This window comes from Myotis brandtii, unplaced genomic scaffold (genome assembly GCF_000412655.1).
Source record: "Myotis brandtii unplaced genomic scaffold, ASM41265v1 scaffold84, whole genome shotgun sequence".
NCBI lineage: Eukaryota > Metazoa > Chordata > Mammalia > Chiroptera > Vespertilionidae > Myotis > Myotis brandtii.
In genome coordinates, this window is record NW_005371410.1 from 6,189,030 (window position 1) to 6,202,506 (window position 13,477).

The following is a 13,477-nucleotide window of genomic DNA, read 5'->3' on the forward strand; positions in this document are numbered from 1 at the left end:
TTCTTTATTCCCCCCCCCCTTAAACCATTCAGAAAGGGGACAGAATATACAGAAATAGAGAAATCACTCTACAAACACATAATGGGGATGGGCGTGGAGATGCAGGATATTTAAGTCAGATTTGATTTTGGTGTCTTTGATACTACCCATTGCTTGGGTAGATTTTTCTTAAAGAAAGGTGTGTGTGCGTGCGCACACACACGCACACACAAATCCGAGATAAAAGCCAGTGAGTTGTTAAAAAATGAATTTGCAGCATTAGAGCTGTTAGCATCATTCAGCAAGCAGCAAGCTTGATAATTTCCAGGTGTTGGGGAAAGCCGTTGTCCGGGAGTTCTTACAGAGCTTATAAATCCCTGTTGGGAGGGAGGAAAAAAAATCTTTGGAGGTGAATGAAATATCAAATCACAAGCCTCCTATGTAGATTTATGATTGCATAAGAAGCTTGATCATTTCCATATACTGAAATGTGCTGTCCTCCTGAGCCTGCCCAGCCCTTCCAGGAGACGAGGCGCTCCGTTCTGCCTTGATCAATGTTGACTATGAAGCAAGAAAGGAGGGGGGTGGGGGTGGAAAGCAGGCTGGCACCAGATGGAGCGGGGTCCCGGGAAAGGTCAAGGTTAGCCCAGGCTGCTATTGAGTCGGTAGCAGCCTCACAGATAGATCTCTGCCTCGAAGGCACCCACTGGGGCTTCTCAAAATCAAATCTAATAGAAAAGGCAGTCACAGAATGAAATCGCTTCATCTGAATGCTAAAATTGTTATTAGGCTACATTAGAGAGATATCAGGCACGTGGTTACCCAAAAAGGGAGCATGCCTAGCAGTTTGTGTCTGAAAGAAAAGCGATGAATATGTTGATAACATCAGTAATAAGCAAGTAGCAGAGATGGGTATCTTTTATTTTATTTTTTTGTCTCAAGACCAGATTAACATATTAAATGAACATCATCCCCGCCTTTTTTTTTTTTTTTTTTTTTTTAAAGCAGGACAACCTTGGAATTCTTCTTTGGTGTGGAGGGGGGAATGTGTGTAGAAGAAATCATTCAATCTAGACATAGGTCACCCTTATTGATCAAGAAGTTCGACTCACTACTTAAGGAACTTGGTTAGCATCTTCCACCAGGTGTGTGCCTTTGGAAATTTATTCCTCAGGCATTACTTTCGAGGTTGACTCTGCTATGGAAAGCAATCTTTCTGGCGTTGGACCACTGCAAATGGAAATCTGTCAGAGGTCTTCCTCCTCTCCCTCTTCTTCACCCTCCTCTTTTTCCACTTACATTCTTTTTGGAGATAGAAGTATTTCTGGAGAAAATGTCTCACAGGCAAATCCCAGCCTAGGAGAGTACCTGGGATAGGACAGACATCGCCTGTTGGGGTAGCCACACTAGTATTTTTCAGACAGTCTCTCCCCCCCCCCCGCATCCCCCCTCCCCCAGTTATCATAATGAAACCCACATTAGCTGTTTTTAACCTACAGCACAGCCATATCTTCAAGAAGGATTTAGTCTTGTAAAATAAATGCGGGCCACACTAGATTAAACATGATGACTGCACTCCAAGGGTTAATAAATTTAGAATTAACAGATCATCCCAGCTTGATACAGCTACTATAGATGATTTAATATGCAGCCTAAGCAGGTTGACAGTCAGCTCACAGATGCAGATAAGATCAAACAGTCTCTTGATTCAATAGATGGAATGGTTGCACTGAGTGACTAGAAGGTGAGTGACAGAACATATATGGCAGGGGCTCTGGTAGAGAGGAGCTTCGATTCCCTACTGCTGCTTTGTGCACTGGTTTTCTTTTCCCAACAGTTCACCTTCGGTGGCAATAAAACCCAGAGCAGAGGCTTAACAATGCTCCTCATCCCATCGAGTCATGGGAGCTTGTTTAAGTTTCCAGTAAGGAAAAGATGGATACCTTTAATATCAAGATCTATTTCTAATTATTTCTGCCTGGTAGCTAATATCCACCCGTTCCTCTCCCACTCTCTCCTCACAGGCACCCAGGTCAGGGCTCTAAAAGACAGGGTACAAGATTCCTGGATGATGCAGATAAGGCAGGCTCATTGCTGAAATTATAGAGGTAATTTCCTCAGTCCTCTACTTTGCTCTAGCTGTGAAGATCTGAATATGGAAATGAGGTACAGAGCTAAGTTGAAATTCAAACTCCAGTACATAACCACTGTGAGGGGTTTACACTAGGGGAGAGCTTAGATTTCTGAAACTGATGTTAGAAAATTGCAACACTTGGGGGCTTGGGCATTGGAAGACTGAGGTGGATTTAACAGAAAAAGTTGAGTATCTATGTCATCAAGGCTTACTTACCTTGATGGCTCTAGCTAGAGTTTCTAATACCTGAGTTGTTGTTGTTTTTTTAAGATGTAATTCCCTTTATCTGTTCCAACTCCAGTATTTAAGCAAGACAAAAAACAATCTTAATAGAAGTGTATGGGATCTGATGTGATGGACAAGTTTATAACAGTTTTTATGATTTGATCAAGAGCAAGGGCTCCTTCTAAATCCATTAGATTCTGTCATGTGAATATATATTCAGGCAATTTAAAAATGCATATGATGTATCCAATAGACCGGCACAGGTCTGAATTGTATCTCGTGTGTTATTCTCCCCTACCACCCCTTTCTCCAAGTCTTAATATGGAAATCTGTAATAGAGTGACTATAGAGCTACGGCAATCAGCTTTCCAATGTTCCTAACTTGGTTGTTTCATTTATTTATTTTATTTCATTTTATTTTTGAATATCAAACTGTCCAGTCCACACGATGAGCTAATGGCCCACAAAATTTTCCTTTAATAAATAAGCCCATTTAAAATTGAGTAATAGCTCTACACGCTGTTAACACTTTAACTTTTCCCTCCCAGTCTTAATGTCCTCGTATAGCATGCTATTCCTCTAACTGAGAATTTATTATCCTTAGATAACCCTAGAAAATCCTTAGAATTTTTCATTCTTTAAAAATGCTGTTTTGAATCTTGGTGTGATGTAGTGTTTTTTGGTGTTGTTTGTTTTTGTTTTTTAGAAATAAAATCCGTATCTATGTAAACTGCATATTTAAAGGTTTAGGGATAAAAGCAAATCTTCCAAATTTTAGGCTGAGGGATTTATTTACAGTGAATCTGTAACTGACAGGAGGAACTCTGAACCCAGGAATGGCTGTTCCTGGAGCAGGGGCAGCGGGCATTTATTTCACATATTAACCAGATCTAAATGCTTCCCAATTTTATTCTCCCTTTCTTGGACAACCTGTGATTGCAGCAGGGGGCACTACCAACATACGAATTACTTGGAAGGAGGAAGCTCAGGCTCTCCTGTTTCCCGGGCTACTTGGAGGCATAACCACTGAAAACAGTTATCTCTCAGAAATTTGCATATTTATGGTGCCTCCTGCAGGTTCCTGTGATTGCTTTACAGTCAGGAAAGGTAACAGAAAAATATATATTCTCCTTTAAAACATGAAAAAGGATCATCTAGGAACAGTGACTCTAATAGGAGACTAATCCTTGCAAAGCCTCTAGCATGAAATGTGTTTCTGGAACATTTTTTGTCTTGTTTTTGTTTTAGGATTTGAAGGGAATATTTTGGAAGTTTCAGGGTCCAAGTCTCTGATTCCTTGAAAATAGATACAGGAAAATACTTAACATTTTGAGAAAAAATTAGCATAGGCTTGCTTATTCATTGAATGAATGCCTTTAAAGAACAGAAAATTCCTTACAGGCATAGCAAAGCCATCCAATAGATCATTTAAAAGCCTAGTTCCATGGCACGTCTATTTTTTTAGTCCTAGTCATAAGCAATGAACAAATGTGCAGTGTAGCTTTGGATATAAAAGTTAATTAGGTCTCAGAAGAGAATAGTTTCATTTTTATTGGCTCTGAGTTCCAAGGATACCTCTGATACACCTTTTCTTTCAGCCCTTTTTGACCTTCTTTGTGGAAACTGGACCTGGGCCAGACACTCCAGCTCGTTTGGTTCTGGATGCCAGGTTTCTGTTCCTCTGCTTGCTCTCTTGAAAAGCATCCCACCAAAGTAAGCATCGTAATTGAAATTACACCTAGAAAAATCTAATCTTATCTCCACCTCAGGACCAAGGTGCAGTTAATGTGACGTTTTATCAGGGTTTCAGTTCAGTGAGAGATTTCATATACGCTCCCGTTGGCAATACTCGAACACAGGAATGTGGAGACTGAAGCTTTAATTCTGAGTCGTTCATTTTCCGTGTATCTTCATCAGAACCTCGTCCTTATTTTATCGCAAGTTTGCTGTACGTAATTTCCTTCCTTCTTAAAAGGCCGGTGTACAGTGCTTGCAGAACTGTTATCGGCAGTCATCAGCAAACATCCTTACTGATGGTGGAATTCCAAATACACAGCCTTCTCTGTCTCCCATCCTTCTATGGAAATGCCGATCAAAACCAAGGGGGTGAAAATAATTTTTCATGCAGTTTTTACACAATAAAGACACCATGTAGTAAAAATAATATGTGCTATCAATAACACGCGGTGACATAAATGCCCAAATTGCAAAGCAGAAGGATTCTCTGATCACACATTAGTCACTGCAACAGTATGTGTACTTAGGTAGTTCCTTTCAGTGTAACATTAGGCGGTATCTCTGTTTGTTATTCTGACTAGGGAAATTCTCATTAAAATAATTACTGCCATCATCTTATTATTTCAGTGCAAGTTTGCCCATAATGTTTGGGCATTTGCTGTTATGTTAAATATATATATTTCAACATTAATATTTCTTTCCTTGCTGCTGGTCAATCTCTGGTCCCTAAAAAGTGAAGAAAAGATACCATCTGACATTACATCAGGGGCTTTGTTGCCTCTTTCTGCTCCTACAGTGAAAAGCTTCTTCCGTTTAGAATACTTAAACATTGAAAGCAATGAATATCAACTTTTTACCACTGTCAGAAATGGATTGGTTTGGAACATTTCTACAAACCAGATATCATGTCAATCTTACTGAGGGTAAAATAGCTGAAAACACAAGGCTGAGCTCAGTATTTAAAATTTTCTCTTTGTCACATTAATTTCAAGAGATTGAAACCTTTAAATGCGAAGATCAGTGGAATTAAAATAATCCAGCTTGGAATGCTAAAGATGTTACTAAAGTTAAAATCATATAATTTTTTTAAAAGTAGTTCCTTTTTGGTTTGAGGCTGCTTTTCAGTCTGATTTATTTATGCTAAGATAAAAGAAAAAAAATTCAGAGTTGCAAGTTCCCATTAAGGAGAGTTAACTTCCTGAAAGCATGTGTTTTAAAATGAGTATACTTATAACTTTTTAGAACCTTTAAATCAACACATCCAAAAGATCTAAAATCTTTAGCAAAACCCCTTTATGTGCATAATATTCAAATAATTAATTTACATACTCCCCCCATATGTTTACTGTCAAAAACCGAGTTTATTTGAAAAATTCTCCTACTAATTAAGCTAGGAGTTCAAGATTGAGTATTTTGAGAAGAGAGGGTCATCATTCTTTCCCCGTTATATTTGAAGAGCACATACTGATATTTCCCTGGCTCCCTGAGCAAGGCCATAAAAATCACTGTTTGAGGATGGGTAGGGGGCAGTTGCCAATATAAGGCTCTGTGAGCCTTGCCTCTTTCATATTAGAACCAGCTAGAACAGGCTTTGATATTTAAAGAAGATAGTATCTGGAGAATCAGACTCCAGAATTAATCTCTCAGAGTTACTCGGTGCCTGGATTTTGGCTGTATAAATATTTTATTGCACTTCAAAATCTGAGAATTGAGAACAATAAAAATAACACTTTATCTATGGTATATAGGAATTTGAAGTTTCTGGGAATCTAAATGATCTACTTTGTAAGCCTTTATTCAGGTGCCAGACATTTCCTAGGGCCCTACTCTGTACTGAGAGAGGAAAAAGATGAAAAAGGACAGAGGCTCTACCCTGTAAGCAATGACAACCCAGGACTTGAGCCATGCAGTGGCTTTTATGACAAAAGTTATTATATAACATATACACAGAAAAACATGCAATTGTTTCCACCTGACGCAAATGGGCTTGCAGTTTATAATGTTTAGGTTAGATAGCAGTACAAATGACCCACAGTTAACTATTTAAAGAAGTGAAATAATTTTCTACTACTGTATATGCATATTTAATTTATTAGTAAGCAGACACAAATACCTGTGTGTTGTTCATCTGCAGCAGCAACTGAAAATACACTTGTGAAATTCATTCTTTGATTCGACAAATGTATTAAATGCCTACTATGTGTTAGGGAGGCGAGACACTGCCATTTAAAAAATGATACATTCACACATGCTTGTTAGAAGCAGTCTATAATATTGTCTACAAAACAAATGTAGTACAGAAAGCTCATTTCTCAAAAGTAACTAGTTAAGCTATTGAATAATGTCATAAAAATGAAAAAACAAAAGCCCAACCCAAATAGATTACCACAGATATCCATGACCAAACCTCATTAATTTACTATTCTAATTTCTGGCCAATCAAGCTCTTTCTCTAGAACAGTGGTTCTCAACCTTCTGGCCCTTTAAATACAGTTCCTCATGTTGTGACCCAACCATAAAATTATTTTCGTTGCTACTTCATAACTGTAATGTTGCTACTGTTCTGAATCGTAATGTAAATATCTGATAAGCAGGATGGTCTTAGGTGACCCCTGTGAAAGGGTCGTTCGACCGCCAAAGGGGTCGCGACCCACAGGTTGAGAACCGCTGCTCTAGAAAGTAAAAATCTGTTGTTAGAAGTCACCAGAGCTGTATGCCTTCAAATAGGTCCTTGCTAAAGGCTTACAATCAGCAATGTGAAGCCAGGGTTGTATAGAGCGGGGATAATAGTGTGCATCTATCTGTATGGCTTTGGCATGTGTGACTCGTGAACTTTATGTGACATAAAGGCTTGTGCCTGTGTATGTGTATCTTAGTGCCTTAAAAATAAAAGCCATCCAAGAGCAGGAGCCACGTCTCATGTCTGCTCAGTGCAGTGCTCCATAAAGAAAGAAAGAATAACAATCCTTAGGACCAGATTCTTTATTTTATAGGAACCTGGAGGCTTAGAGAGCTGACCTGTGCAAGGGACTCTTTTTTTTTTTTAACAGAAAGAGAGAGAAAACAGGAAAATTGTATACAACCAGGAGTGGGAGGCTAGAGAGATTTATCCACTACCATGCTGCCAAAGAAAGATGAACTAGAAATAGGCATTTTCTACCACAAGAGTTACCTTTGCTAAATTTGGCAGGAAAAAAAAATACTGATGATTAACTATCAGGAGAAAAAAAAGTGTCTTAATTTCTGGAAAAGGAACCAGAATAGTCCCAGCTATTCAGTGTTCTCTGGGAATGGTTGGCACACATCTGGAGTGGTCGCGGGCCTAGATAGTTGTGGGGTTTATGAGAAACTGGCAGAGAAGGAACTTGAGCCTGGTGACTTGTTTTGGTGACTGCTTCTCCTTTGCCAGCCAATTCCAGAGGAGACCAACCAAAGCTATTGTGCAGTGAGAATTATCAAGGCCGTATGGTAACCTGATGGCCTGATTTGGTGGTTTGATTCCAGTCAGAGGACAGAGAAAAGAACTGCTTTTCTTTGGAAGTGAAAAAGTTTCCAAGTGCAGACATGGTTGCTGCACAGTTCTTGGTGGGTCTTTCTGTCTGAAGTCAGTGACTTTAGGGCCTGGTCACAAAACCTAGCCAATGCCACATCTTGGTGTGTGTGTGTGTGTGGGAGGGACAAAGAGCTACATATATGTGAAAACACCATCTTAGCTCATCTACCACCTGAGCTTTATGGAAAAACTTTTCTAATGCAAGAAGAGTTGGAGAACTCAGGGTTTGAGCCTTTTACCTTCATCTTCATCCTATTTCTACTCCCTTCTGATGGACTTATTAACTAGAGAAACTACCATCACCATCATCACCATCACCATCCTGTTTTCCTTACGATAGAATTAGTTTCAGCCATATCATTACTAACAAACATTACTTACCTATTATGGTGGTGGTAGACCAGGTTAATAGAACATATTTCAAAAAACCTAGTCCATCAGATAACCCAAGGTAAATTCTTGATCAATCTGTCAACAATCAAAGTCAGGCAGAGAAATACAGAGTGTTTGTGTATAGTCCTCGGGTGGTTCAATGCAGACTGCACCATGTTAGCTGTAGCTTTCTGAACAAACCAAGTGGTACCAGGAAAGCTAACATCTTATTTCTGAAATAAGATGTTAATACTTCTTTCATTTTTACCATACTGTAAGTAGACAAGATAGAGATGATCTGAGGTGTCTTATTGTTCCTTTTCTTCAGAATGTAATACAAAATGTATACCTCTGTGTATGTATATGAGGCTGCAACATTTCTTAACTTATATCTTGATTTTTAGTTGTTTCTCTATGTCTCTCTCTGTATATATATTTTAATATATTTTTTCATATATATCTTTTACAGGATAATAAAATGTATAATAAAGGCAAAGAATACTTGTCCAAATAAAGGACTAACTGCCTATAAAATTTCTTTTTAGACAGTGAAATCATAGCTAGCAATTGACTAAAAGACCATCTGAAACAACTAAAATTCATTTCTGTGAAATTTTCTTAGAAAGGGAGTGAGGATAGGAGGAAGGGGGAGAGAGGGAGAGATAGAGATAGAGATAGAGAGAGAGAGAGAGAGAGAGTTCACCTTCCTCAGCTGTTATTCTGTTTTTTATAAAACAACTTCACATCTGGACTGATAACTTGAATTCCACCCAGTGCCATTTAAATAGCTTAAGTTATAAACCTCTTAAACTTGGGGTTTATAATAGAAACACTGACAGACCCTTAACTATAGTGCCTCTATAGTAATGAAAGCACAACTATTTCATTATAGCAGTGTCTGGCAGGGCTGCTATAATTAAGAGTCTGTCAGCGTTTCCATTAAAAACCCAAATTTTAAGAGGTTTTTAACTCACATTGTTTTAAATCACATTGGACTGAAACTTACTGTACAAAGTGTCAGACCAGATGTGTGTGTGTGTGTGTGTGCGCGTGCACGCGTTGTGTTACTTTTCTTTTTGTTTACCCCTCCCCCCAAAGAGGGAAATTGGTGAAGCTTGTTTTTAATATTAGGTGTGAAAAAACAGGTATTAAAAATTATTCCCTTGTTAAAGGCAAAAGATTCATGGAGGGGGGTTCACAGAGACTGAAATTTGAGATATTTTTTGTTTGTTCTTACTGTATTTTTTTCCTTTGGAAGTATTCTCATTTGGGTAACCAGATTTGTACATATCTAAAAAAGCAATGTTAAAGAAAAATGGATCTTTTGATACTGAGTTTTGATACTATTTGATGACAATATCTTGCACTGTATTCTTAATTGTTCAGCTGCTCTGATATTTGGGATTAAATTTCTTTAAGTCTCACCATCCTTGGTGGGAATTACTTTCAGGCTGAGATGCACTCTTAATAGGGTTGCCTGATCAAAGCCTTATTAGTTTGGGGTGGGGGGGCGACTAATGGAGTTTGGATGGTTACCTTGGTTTCATTTATGAAGTGATAGGATTTATTCACTGTTCACTCAAAAACCATTTATTGAGCATCTACTATGTGCTGAGTATTGCATGAAGACATCTCTAACTCAGTACATTGGTCTGGCTTCATTGCCCCGCAGCTGTGTGTGTTTGAAGTCAATGTTAGGGAGTTGACTATTTCACCTAGCAGTGTTCTAAACAGAACTCCTTGTTGTCTTAAAAGGGGCCTCTTAAGTGGTGAGACTACTGCTCCCCTCTCCCTACACATTATTGACTCAGCACGCAGCTGCCCAGTCTGGAGGCAAGTATAGGCTTATTTAGAGCAGATTCAGCTTTTTGATTCCTCCCTCCCTCCCTCCCTTCTCTTATTTTTTGGATAGGTTCATCCAGGTATGTGAGGTGGCCTGCCTGCCAGCCAGTCAAAGGCCCAGGGAGCCTCTGGAGAAATACCAGACTAAGTGTTGCCCCAGGAATCTCCCTGGGGGAAGTCTGTGCCTTTGTAGAAGTTGCAGACACTGCCCCCCAGGGGCCTCCTTAGGTCCCAGACTCTGGATCACACTGGAAGTAGAGGAGGAAGAAATGTGGCCCTTCTGCTCACCTTTCAATTTAGGGTGCCCACATAAAGCCCACCTCCTTCCCCCCATCCCCCTTTCTCATTTCAATTAGTTTTCCTTTGTCCTAACAACATCCTAGCACTCCCACCCGCAAGAACCCCCAAATGCAAACCTAAGCTAAGTGTAGAATCTGTACCTAAGTTTCATTTTTATGACGATGACTGCCCATTCTCTATTTTCTGACCTGCCTTTAGGGGGGAAAAATAGTGAAAAGCAAGGTGGGATCGATAGTATTTTTAACTATTCATTCAGCCATTCATTTATTTATCTTTAAGTCTATAAAGGTATTTCCCCCTAAAGGCAGGCAGTGAATATTTTATTTTAATCTTGTAGTTTCCATCGAGACAGACCTTTTAACCCTTCCTTCTCTGGCTCAGCCTGAGCGGGAGTCTCCCGCGCCAGGCGATCCATGGCACGAGGGCTGGGACTGTATTAAGTCTCCCTCTTGGAGCTGTTTGTTGACCACGTTCACGTTCAGAGCCCTGGAGCTAAAAGCACTTTACACCATAAAATAAAAGCACTGTCTTTTTTTTCTAAAAGGTTACGTCTGGAGGCCACGCGGCTCATACTTCATACCGAAAACTACTGAAAGGACTATGAAATCCTCTATGATTTACACTCTCTCACTGCATTAGGGTATAGATCTACTCGACTCTAAAAATACGGTGGGTTTCTAACCGACGTGAATATATGTGCATTATTTCAGAAAGTCTGTTAGAAAACTTGTCAACACATTATAAAGCATAAACCAGGACTTGGCTATTAAGTAGGGAGATCAGAGGCAGAATATATACTGCAGGAAGTCCTGGGGAGTCTCCTCCGCAGGCAAGATAAAAAGGGGGCGGAGGGGAGGGGAGGGGTCGTCTGCTGGCCTGGAGTTTACACGCCATGTCGTCACCAAAGGTTTGGGAAAGAGCCCACGGAGGGTATTATCCCCTTAGTGGAATCAGCAAAGGTACTGCAGCTCCAAATGAAGTTAACTGAACGGTCAGAAAATAATTTTAACGTAGTCATAATTTATTACTTTCTAAAAGCCACTTTTGGAAAGGTAAATATGCTTCTTGTGTATCCAAGTGTGCTCGTTTAAAGTGACCTTTCACCTCTCTACAAAACCACCTGCATCATGGTATTACCCCCTTGGTGGAATCAGCAAAGGTTCTGCAGCTCCAAATGAAGTTAACTGAACGGTCAGAAAATAATTTTAACGTAGTCATAATTTATTACTTTCTAAAAGCCACTTTTGGAAAGGTAAATATGCTTCTTGTGTATCCAAGTGTGCTCGTTTAAAGTGACCTTTCACCTCTCTACAAAACCACCTGCATCATTAATCAATACTTATGTAATATTTTAAAACCTCTTAAAACAACACATCTTTATGTCTTTAAGCAATCAGACAAACCCTCCCCCTCCCCCCCTTTTGGGCGCTTTAGCGAGCATCCAGCCATCCAGCCACAATAAGGGAGGGGGCATCACTCGTTAGGGCGAGCCCGAGGTACTTGACTTGGGGTCCGGGACCAGAAGGGACCAAATGCCTACACACAGTTCTGGGTTTCTGGACTGGGTGAAATCAGGCTGGGGGAGGGGCGGGAGTGGAGGGCAGTTTCTATTTCACTCTGGGTATTTTATGATGGTAAAATTAAATATATGTTAATGGTGGAAATGTCACTGCTTACCTCTCCATTGGCACCCAGGGAAAGCAGCTGCAAAACTGGGTTTTTAATGTATGTTTTAAGATGTGGTTTAGGAAGGAACCCCCCTAGAATCTGAAGCAAGTGCAATAACATAGCAGACTAGCAGACCTACTTGTAACTAAGTGCTTAATTTCCTATGTTTTCTTTTTAAAAAGAAAATCAATAAAATGTTGCCAGTTATTTATTGGAAATAACCACAGATAGCGGCCCTGATAGGGTCCCGGTTGTAGAGAGCACACAACTGTGTAATGAATTATAATTCTGAAGACTGTTAAATGTGAACCACACAACCTTTCAGAGGTAATAAAGTCATTACTTTTTACACTGCAGCCAACCCCTGAAAAGCTTTATACACACCATTATATATAAATCATACATATATATTTCCACAACACACTCGCCCATTGATATACCTTCTCTATATGTGGACCTTTATGGATGGATGGGGAAAATATTTAAATTCGAAAGGCTCGGTCCCGAAAGAATCTGACTCCCTATTGTTACCTGAAGGGACTTTTATTTACTTTATTATTCAAAGGCCTCCCAGTGGCACGTTCTTCTTCCCTCTCCTCCCCTCCTTCGAACTATTCTTCTCTTAGCCTCGCTCCTCCCCGCCTCCCCCACCCTGCAAGGACATTCTTTTGGTTGCTCTAAGTTTAACTCGACAAAAAAAAAATAGTAGTGGCAGAGAGATGCTGACCTGCTCTGAAGAACTCATGAAAAAGGGGAAATGGTGTAACGTACACGCTACAGAGCTTTACTGAAAGTGAATCTTCCTGCTTCTTAAACAGGATTTGAGTCCCCCCCTCCCACCCCCCGCCAAACTGGAGAGAAACAACAAACCACGTTTACACAAATGCAGTCCAGCCCACATCTCTCCTAATGTTGCGCGTCAAAACTCCTTTTTCTTCCTTACAGGAACCCGAAGCTTCGCTGAGCTAGGCAAGCCAGTCATTTTCCAATAGGTTTGAAACTTTACTAAGACAACACATGAATAAACAGCCGCTCGCCGGCACGGCTGGGAGGTGGGCGCGCCCGTGCCAGCCCAGGCCCTTGCTTAAAATAATAAAGCCCCCTGCCGGGTGGGCGAGTTTACGAAAACCAAGTCCCTTAGACTGAAGAGGGGAAAGAGAAGCCACGAGGGGCTGTGGAGCTGCTTGCAGGAGACGGAAGGAGGCTCCTCGCTCTGCAGACACACACTCACGCACGTCCACCTGCAGCTCGGAGTCTCGCGGGCCACGGTGGCCCGCCTGCACCCAGCACGCTCCGCGCCCCCCTCGGGCTGCAGTCCCTTCCCTCGCCCCCCTGCCCTTCCGGATCTGCAATTGCAGCGCGGTCTCCGCGGCCCAGGCTACAGGGTGGCGCAGGCCGGCAGGGAGGCTGGGAGGCGGGAGACGCCGGGGGACTTTGTAGGCACGTTTCCGAATAAACTTTCCAATCGCAGGGGGTGCTGTTGCTGTACATTTTACGTAAAAACTGAAAGTATCCCACGCCAGAGTGAAGCCCGCTTTTTGACAGCGGTAGCGTGTGTGTGTGTGTGTGTGTGTGTGTGTGTGTGTGTGTGTGTGTGTACGCGCGCGCGCGCGGGTGCATTAAAGAGACAGGGGTTTATTTCCAACAGGTCTTCCCTAGTTTCCTGG

At 40.9% G+C, this 13,477-nt stretch overlaps 1 long non-coding RNA gene across 1 annotated transcript in view; it reads right to left on the reverse strand.

The window, feature by feature from the left end:
* LOC106724471 overlaps positions 1 to 13,477 on the reverse strand; it is a 14,885-nt gene that overhangs the window by 468 nt on the left and 940 nt on the right. The window lies entirely within an intron of this gene.